Source organism: Hemicordylus capensis, chromosome 3 (genome assembly GCF_027244095.1).
Source record: "Hemicordylus capensis ecotype Gifberg chromosome 3, rHemCap1.1.pri, whole genome shotgun sequence".
Classification (NCBI taxonomy): Eukaryota; Metazoa; Chordata; class Lepidosauria; order Squamata; family Cordylidae; genus Hemicordylus; species Hemicordylus capensis.
In genome coordinates, this window is record NC_069659.1 from 126,996,323 (window position 1) to 127,005,011 (window position 8,689).

The following is an 8,689-nucleotide window of genomic DNA, read 5'->3' on the forward strand; positions in this document are numbered from 1 at the left end:
ATCCCCCACCCACCAAACACCCTCCTGATCCAAACAAAAGACCAAATCAAGTGTGTGGCCGGCAACATGAGTTGGTTCAGAAACTAATTGGGATAGGCCCATAGTTATCATGGCCGCTATGAACTCCTGAGCCGCACCAGACAAGCCAGCCCCAAAGTGGATTTTGAATTCCCCCAGCACTAAAAGTCTAGGAGACTCCAACACCAACTCTGCGACCAGCTCTGTCAGCTCAGTTAGGGAGTCAGTTGGGCAGGGGGGTGGACGGTACACCAACAGAATCCCCAATCTATCCCTAGTTCCCAGCCACAAAAATATGCACTCGATATAAGTCAGCTGTCTCACAGGGGCCCTGGTAAGGAAAATGGTATTCTTATGGACCACAGCCACTCCACCCCCCCGCCGACATCCTCTAGCCTGCTCCACGACAGAATAACCTGGTGGGAGAACCTGAGCCCTCACAGGACCACTCACCTCCCCCAACCAGGTCTCAGTTATACATGCCAGGTCAGCTCCCTCATCCACGATCAAATCGTGGACAATTTCGGTCTTATTCCAAACTGACCTGGCATTACACAGGAGCAAGGCCAGACTCTGTGGGTCGTTGGGGCTGCTCCCCGAGGCCTGAGAGTTGAGAGAGCAGTTGGAAGTGGAAACAGTTACTAAATTACTAATGTCCCTTCCCCGGTAATGGCCAGCTGCTCTGCCAGCACCAATTCTTCTATTCCCCACCACAACAGTAATAGCTGCCCCAGAAATGCTGGGCACACTCCCAGCACCATCCCCCTCAAGAGAGCCCAAACACATATCTGCAAAAGGCCTGGCCCAACCCAATCCAATCCAATCCAACCCAACCCAACCCCAGCCCCCCAACCCACCAGCCCCCTAGCCCCCCCAACCCCCCAGTCCTTGAGGTGACAAAGATATAGATGATCGTAAAGGAAAAGTGTGCCGTCAAGTCGATTTTGACTCCGGGCGCCCACAGAGCCCTGTGGTTTTCTTTGGTAGGAGGGGTTTACCATTCCCGCCTCCTGTGCAGTATGAGATGACGTCTTTCAGCATCTTCCTATATTGCTACTGCCCGATATAGGTGTTTCCCATAATCTGGGAAACATACCAGCAGGGATTCGAACCGGCAACCTTCTGCTTGTTAGTCAAGCATTTCCCTGCTGCACCACTTAAGGTGACATAGATGATCTTACCAGGAGCCAAATATTTTTCCAGAGATTTTCTGGAGTTACAGATATTATTGATAAAAGATGCTCCTGGGCGTTTTTTACACAGCAGGCTTTACCGTGAATTTACTGAGAGGCTTTATTGTGAGTTCAAAATTGCCCCCCAAAACCAACACAACAAAACAAATTGCCCTTCTGCAAGTCCCAAAAGATTCAGCTCCAAAACAAATTAACCAAATTTTGGAGCAGAATGTTTTATTGTTTCAGATCTCCATTTTGTGGCTATCTCCATGTAGTCTCCATTTTGTGTTTGATGTCTACTTGAATTTCCCGCCCTTCCAAGCTTCAGGTCAGTGAACGAAAGCATGGGCTGATCTGCTGACAATTCCCGCTTGGTTCCAGATTGGCTCTTTTGGCTCTTGACACTCCTGATTGACCCCACATTGGCCAGGGGAAGGGTTGAAGAAGGAGCAAAGGTGGGGAGGGGAGTTCAAGGAGGGATTTTCAATTAGATTTAAAGAGGCAGCAGCCACCAGTCTGCCTTTCTGCCTCATGGGAGAAGAGAAAGAGAGAAAGAGAGCTTTGCTTTGCTTTGCTTTGCTTTGCCTTGCCTATTGCCTTCTGCCTTGCCAGCCTGAGCCCAGCCTGCCTTGCCACCCAGCCTGCCTGCCCCTGTTGCATGCCAGCCTGGGGATTGATTAACTACTGCATTGCTTTTTTGTTTCTGAGAAGATAATTCTTTTTTCACCCCTTCCTGCTGCAGAGAGAATCACTGCCTGCCTGTGCCTGCTGTGTCTGTGCCAGCCACCAGCCCCAGCCCCTGTGGCCACTGGCCACCTGGCCAGCCACCCCCTTCCCCCCCAGATTTTCCAGGCTTTTGCCCCAGCCCCCCCTTCTGAAGACTGAAGGAGAAGAAGATTGAAGAAGAAAGAGACTCAGAGACCAGACCACAGAAGTGGACAACTGGACACACAACATGGGTGAAGCCCTAAACTGACTGAGTGTACCCATTTTATCATTCTCTCTCTCTCTCTCTCTCTCTCTCTCTCTCTCTCTCTCTCTCTCTCTCTCACACACACACACACACACACACACACACACACACACCTCTAGAATTGTGTATTCTTGGGGTTTTTTTCCTGTTTGGAGGGAGGTTTTGGGTTGCAATTGAATTTAAAAAATTGTGCGTTTAGTTTAGAAGAAGTTTAAACAGGGGTTCTGTGTGGGAGGGATCCCCGTTAGCTAGTATTAGTAGGTGGTTAGAAGGGTAGCATAGCCTCGTGGTTTTAAAAAACAATTCTGTCTTTTTTCTCATTCCAAAGATCTTTTTTTGGGCAGTTTTAAAAAACAGAAGCCTGTCCTCCAGCCCTCTGTGCCCATAATATATCAGTATTAATATTCTCTGCCCAGCAGCCCACAGGCTCTGAGTGGGCAGGAAGGCACAAACTCTAGCCTCCTCCCTGTGCCCATTTACCCCCCACTCCCAACTGCAGCATTCTGAGGCCATGGCAAAAATTAACCCTAAACCCACTAACCCCTTCGCAGAGTACACACGCACAGGTATATTATGCTTCCCCACTACATAATCTCAAGTCTAACCGTGTGTGTGTGTGTGTGTGTGTGTGTGTGTGTGTGCAATTTAAATGCCTTGGATGGTTTATTGTTGTGCCTGTATTTTGGGGACCTCATGGATGGGCATAGGAGAGGTTCTCTCTCTGTCTCAGTGGACTTCTTTGCAATGAAGTTTGGGTCATATTGTGATTTCTAGTATCATCATCATTTTTATTCAGACTAGATTGCTTGCATCTACAACAGGTTGTGCTGGTGACACAGGCTCCAATCTGTTGCAGAAATGTCAAAAAATAAAAAATAAAAAATGTGTCCCTAAATTGTGTGCCATTGTTGTCATCACCACTCTTTTACTTGTGTAGGTGGGAGGGGGAACAAACCTCGCTGTTCCACTGGCAGAATGTTGTTTTCATGTTTTGCACCCTTCCTTACTGAACCCGCTTTTATGGCCGGGTGCCACAGATGTAGCTGTGTCTGCTGCTTGTGGATGAAAAATGCTTGGGGGAGGGAGGGCAGGGCACTTTTGATGCTGTTGTTGGCCCTAGTCTGCTGCCCTAGTCTGCTGCATCTGTGACATCACGCTTGCTTGCTTGCTTGCTTGCTTGCTTGCTTGTTGCTGGCTGCTGCTGCTGCCTTGCATTGGGAGGGGGTGCATGGGGCAGTGCATTTCATTGTTGTTGTTTCACACTGTTGTGTGTAGAACAATTACATTTCTGTGGGGGTGGAGTGGGGACACAGCAGATGTGGTGAATGACACAGTGGATGTGTGTGACCTTTGGAAACCTTGTTCTTTGCAAAGCTCTGCTGTTGTTGTTGATGTGTGCTGCATCCACCCTATGGGACAATGGGGACAGACAGTGCCGATTTCTGCCTGTGGCTGTCTCCTAAGAGTGCCGCAGTGGGTTGGTTGGTAGTGCTCCAATGGGTGCCTGCTACCATCCAGGTTTGAGAGTGATTTGGCAAAGGGTTGATTTTTAAAAAGAATTTCTGAAGTTTGTGCATCTTTGGGGCAGATTGGGGGCTGAAAAGGGGCTTCAGGGGCAGGTCGGGTGGTAGTGCCCCAATGGGTGCCTGCTATCATCCAGATTTCAAAGGAATTGGTGAAAGGGGTGTTTTTTAAAGAATTGGTGAAGTTTGTGCATCTTTAAGCTTTCCCCCCATAGGGAATAATGGGGATTTCAGCAGCCCCATAACTCCACTTGCGGGGCATTGTTTGTCATTGAAAATGAATCCACTCTTATTTGCTACCAGAGAATCTACTCTCAGAAAACCTCAGAAACAACAAAACCTAGTACCCCATGGGCTTGTGGGTATGTTGGTGGTTGGCACCCTCTGTGCACTACACCACCACTTGCTCTAGGCCACCCTAGTGCCCCCCAAGTAGAGTTATGGGGCTGCTGAAATCTCCATTATTCACTATGGGGGGAAAGCTTAAAGATGCACGAACTTCACAAAGTCTTTAAAAATCACTCCTTTCACCAGTTCCTTTGAAATCTGGATAGTAGAAGGCACCCATTGGGGCAGTACCACCTGACCCACTCTTCTGCCCCCAAAACCTCCTTTCTGCCCCAAAGACATGCCAACTTCAAAACTCCTTTAAAAAACAGTTCTTTGCCCAATTTCTTTGAAATCTGGGTGGTAGCTTCCTTGCACCCATCGGGCAATACCACCCACCACAACCTGCTCTGGGTCACCCTGGTGCCACTCCCCTGGGGAGTTATGACTAAGGCTGCTGAAATCCCCATTACTCCCTATGGGGAAAAACTTAAAGATGTGTAAAGTTCAAAAATCATTTAAAAATCAGCCCTTTGCCCAATTCCTTTGAAATTTGGGTGGTAGCTTGCACCCATTGGGCACTACCACCTCCCCCTCCCCAACTCTTTTGGCTCCGGGACCCTTTTTTTGATCTGAATCAATTCGTATTCAGATTTGGAAAATTTGGGTACAAATTGAATCTGGGGTGATTTGGGCACGGGGTGTGTGTGTGTGTGTGTGTGTGTGTCAAATTCAGACCCAAAATAAACTGGAGGTGTTTTGATTTGGGTACAAATTGAAATTTTAAAATCGATTCTTGCGCATCCCTACTATTATCAGTCAAGACTCTCTTCCTTTTTATCTGATCTTCCAGTTTACCACTTTCTGCATTCACAGAAGTGTGAGATATCTAGATGGTTGCTAATAAATAGCACTAACTTTATTGTTCAAACTTACAGTATGTCACCATCAGGAAAAGCAGTTCTTGTTCAAGACGTGCTTCCCACTCTGTAAGAGGAACAGTTGGACTTGATAGCCAGCTGACTGTAAACAAATTCCAGACACCTTAGGTAGGAAGGTGGGTAGGAAATTACTTTTCAAAGTTAACTGCTTGGAATGAATAGCATCATGAACAGAGCCTGGACTGGGATTCAATAGCTGCCCCAGGTAATTGAGGTTTTAATTTTAGTAGAGTGCAAAGATTTATGAGCCAGTGAAAATAATGTATTTTACTATACCAAATAGGAGTAAAATATAATGGAGCCATTTCAAAGGGGAAGTCATGGAATCAATGAAAGGGATTAAGTGTAAAGCAAAGAAATGTACCTTGCTAAAGTAATAGGTTTCCTTGATGAATACACTGGGGGGGAGTGTGAAAAAGAGGAGAGAGTAGAAGATGAAATGACAGGAGATGAATGTATGTGCATGGAAGGCAGAGGGAGAGATATAATGGACATAGACAATGAGAGAGACTTTTACAAAACCTTCTTTCTGCGGCTTTGCTCTTTTTCTCACAAAACATGCAGAGACCATTTCATAGAAAACAGAAATGGGCTGCATTCCCCTGTGGTTTTGTCTGGTGAATGCCCAGATTCTAATGCAACAGGGGAAGAGCTTACTCCACAGTGCTGAATCACGACTTTTAAAGAAACTAATTCTGAGAAGGACTCTTTCCTCCTTTCACAGAATGTCTTTACAGCCTAGACCTTAAAAAAAACCCCACAAAATACTATTCTAAACTCAGAAACTTCAACAATAATCATATTACAATCTTTTATTTCAGTTTTCCTCTTTCAAACAAAAATACTGAAGTTACTTTTGATTATATTTGTCTTCCATTTACCTTGGAAGGATGGAAGGCTGAGTCAACCTTGAGCCCCTGGTCAGGATCGAACTTGTAACCGGGCGGCAGTTTTACCACTGCGCCATCAGGGGCTCATAATGCCATTACAAAGAAAGAAAGGCTGCTATAGGCTTTCCCTGCCTCCTCAAAAATCTCCCCCTCCCCGCACTACTCAGTGATTTCCCCCCTCACAGGGTTTCAAATGTGTGTACATCCTTAAGGAAAGCATTAAACTCTCTACACATACAAAGCTTAGATTTTCAATCAGCTTCTCTCAAAGCAGCTTTTCTTCAATAGACATATTTGTGTGTACTGTGTAGAGGGCCCCATCAGCGTATAACTCATATTTTGTCCCAAAGTGCATCAGTCCACATTGCTTTTGCACATAATTTAAAAAAGTATTTCATGCTCTACTCTGTGTAGATTCAAATTCTAAAAGCAGTTCTGGATATTTGATAATGATAAATCTTTCATTGATGTCTAAAGCCATCTATATATTAGATGTTAAGTTTTTGCACTTTCAGCAGCCACCACCAGAGGGCATAGATGGTCAGCCAAAGTTTTTTTGCCCACTGCTTTCTGCTGTTTACAAAATGTTAAACAAAAAAGACCACTGTTTATGAAGAAGCAAAGCTTGAAAAGAGATTTTTAAAAAACAAAACAAAACAAAAACACTAGTATGTGGTTTGTCTCTGTGTTCCACTGCTGCCACCTGCTGGAAATATGACATTTAAAGTTTCACTATAATCTGTATTTGAAGGTATTAATGTTTTATGTATTTTATCTATTTTGTTGTTGTTGTTATTGTTGTTGTTGTTTCCCTTCTTTGTCTTGTATTTATGCTGGCCTTGGGCCAAAATAAACAAATACATATATACATACACTATAACCCAGGTGTAAACAATGAAATTCCTTACCCATTTCAGCATACTCAGTTTTCAGTATGCCCTTTTCTTTGTAATAGTACACAGAGAGGCTTGATTAGATGTGCTACCAATGTAGCATTAGTAGTTACAAGCTGTAAATGCCCAATTCCTATTATATGCTCATCACAACAAACCGCGGTGTTAGGGAAGTCACTGGGTATACACACTCTATAAAACTATCTTGGTTTACTACTACTTGTCATGGCTTCCCCAGAGAACCTTGGCTGCTCTATGAGTGGAGAACTGGTCTTAGGGTAGTGAGCATGAATTGTCCCCTTTGATGAGCAAGGTTCACCATGGTTTGCATTTGGATGAGGGGCTACATGTCAGCACTGTAGAATATTCCCTTTGGGGGTGAGGCTGTAGCTCAATAGTAGAGCATCTGTTTTACATACAGAAGGTCCCAGGTTCAATCCCTGGCATCTCCAGGTAGGCTTGGAGTGTCCTGCCTGAAACCTTGGAGAGCAGCTGCCACGTAGACTATACAAGCTAGATGGACCAATGGTCTGACTTGGTATAAGGCAGCTTCCTTTGTTCGGAATTATAGTCCGGGGAGGGTGCTGAGAACTCTGTAAGTCTGGGTTCTCTCTTTGCTTCTGTGGTATGGAAACTGCACTAGCACGGCTCAGTCCTTCACCGCGAAGGTCACTTGAGAAGCTTCTGACCACAGCAGAGGCTTTCACAACAGAAACCAAAGTGAAACAATGTCCAGGACATGAGCAAGAATGAGCAGCAAGATACTCTAAAGCAAGGGCCCAAAAGAACGCTGCTTCAAGAGAATGGCCTGGCCCACTGCACCCCACTGGTCTTATGGGTGCACTGCAAAGGCACATGGTGAGGGAGCAGAGTTATTCTAGACCCCTAGGAGAAACCACTCCACATTCTGCTCTCCAGACATGCAAAATGCAGTATTGTAGCATGCGATATCTCAATGGTAAATTCTTAGAGTCGTTTGGCATGTCTTTGGATACAATCCAGGGTACTCTTAATAAAGTTGGTAGTGATGGAACCCTACTGAGATTAATGGGACTGCAGCTAGTCATGACTAACTTATATCATTGATTTCATTATAACTGGACTAGGCCTTCTCAGTTATTGCCCCCAGACTTTCGGATGCTCTCCCAGCGTAATCTGCTCTTTGGTTTTCCTCCCCCTGTCCTTAAGAGGCAGGTAAAGTTCTGCCTGTTCACCCAGGCCTTTGAATGCGAAGGGATGCTTTTGTGATTTTATTGGCTGTGTGTCAGTTTAACGACTTTATGGCTTTTAATACATGTGCTGTGAATTACCTTGAAATAAATCTGTTATGCAAGGTTGGTATACAAATGTAACAAAAATATTGCTTTTGTTTGGATACAACACATTAGAATTCCAATAGCCCTCCTTTTGTAAATGTTCAAAGACATATTTTATTGCCTTGGATGCAAACATTTAGTGAGGCTCTTCTCACGATCAGTGAGAAGAGCTGTAAGAGAGTTAGCAGGGAAAGCGGGCTTAGCCTGCTCTCCCCGCAGATGATCAAGCCTGCAGCCTTGGGCGGCCAGATTGGCTACCCACATGACTGCCGGCTCTGTCACAGAGCTGGCGGGGGCTGTGGGGATCAGGGGCCATGTGGCCCCCCTGGAAGTTCCAGGATGCCCCACCCGAGCGCATGGGGCATCCTGCAGAGACCCCTGAGCTGGGGAGGCTGCTTGCAGCCTCCCGGTTGAGGATCTACTCATGTGTTGCCACGTGCCGCGGTAACACACGATACAAAAGAGGAGGTTAATGGAGCGCTCGCTCCATTAACCTCGTCTTAGGGGAGGGGTTCTTTGGGCAGTTTGTTGCCGGGAGCCACGCAGTTCCTGTTGCAGCACACGATCAGCCAAAAGCTGGCTAGGCTCCCTTAGCCCGCTTTTGGGTGATCATGAGAATCGTCTCAGTGTGTT

General features: G+C 45.8%; 1 non-coding gene across 1 annotated transcript; it reads left to right on the top strand.

Annotated features, from left to right (window-relative positions):
- Positions 1–7,114: 7,114 nt before the first annotated feature.
- TRNAV-UAC (transfer RNA valine (anticodon UAC)) lies at positions 7,115–7,192 on the top strand. Its single transcript has one exon. It is a non-coding gene; the product is annotated as a tRNA-Val (tRNA).
- The last annotated feature ends 1,497 nt before the right edge of the window (positions 7,193–8,689 follow it).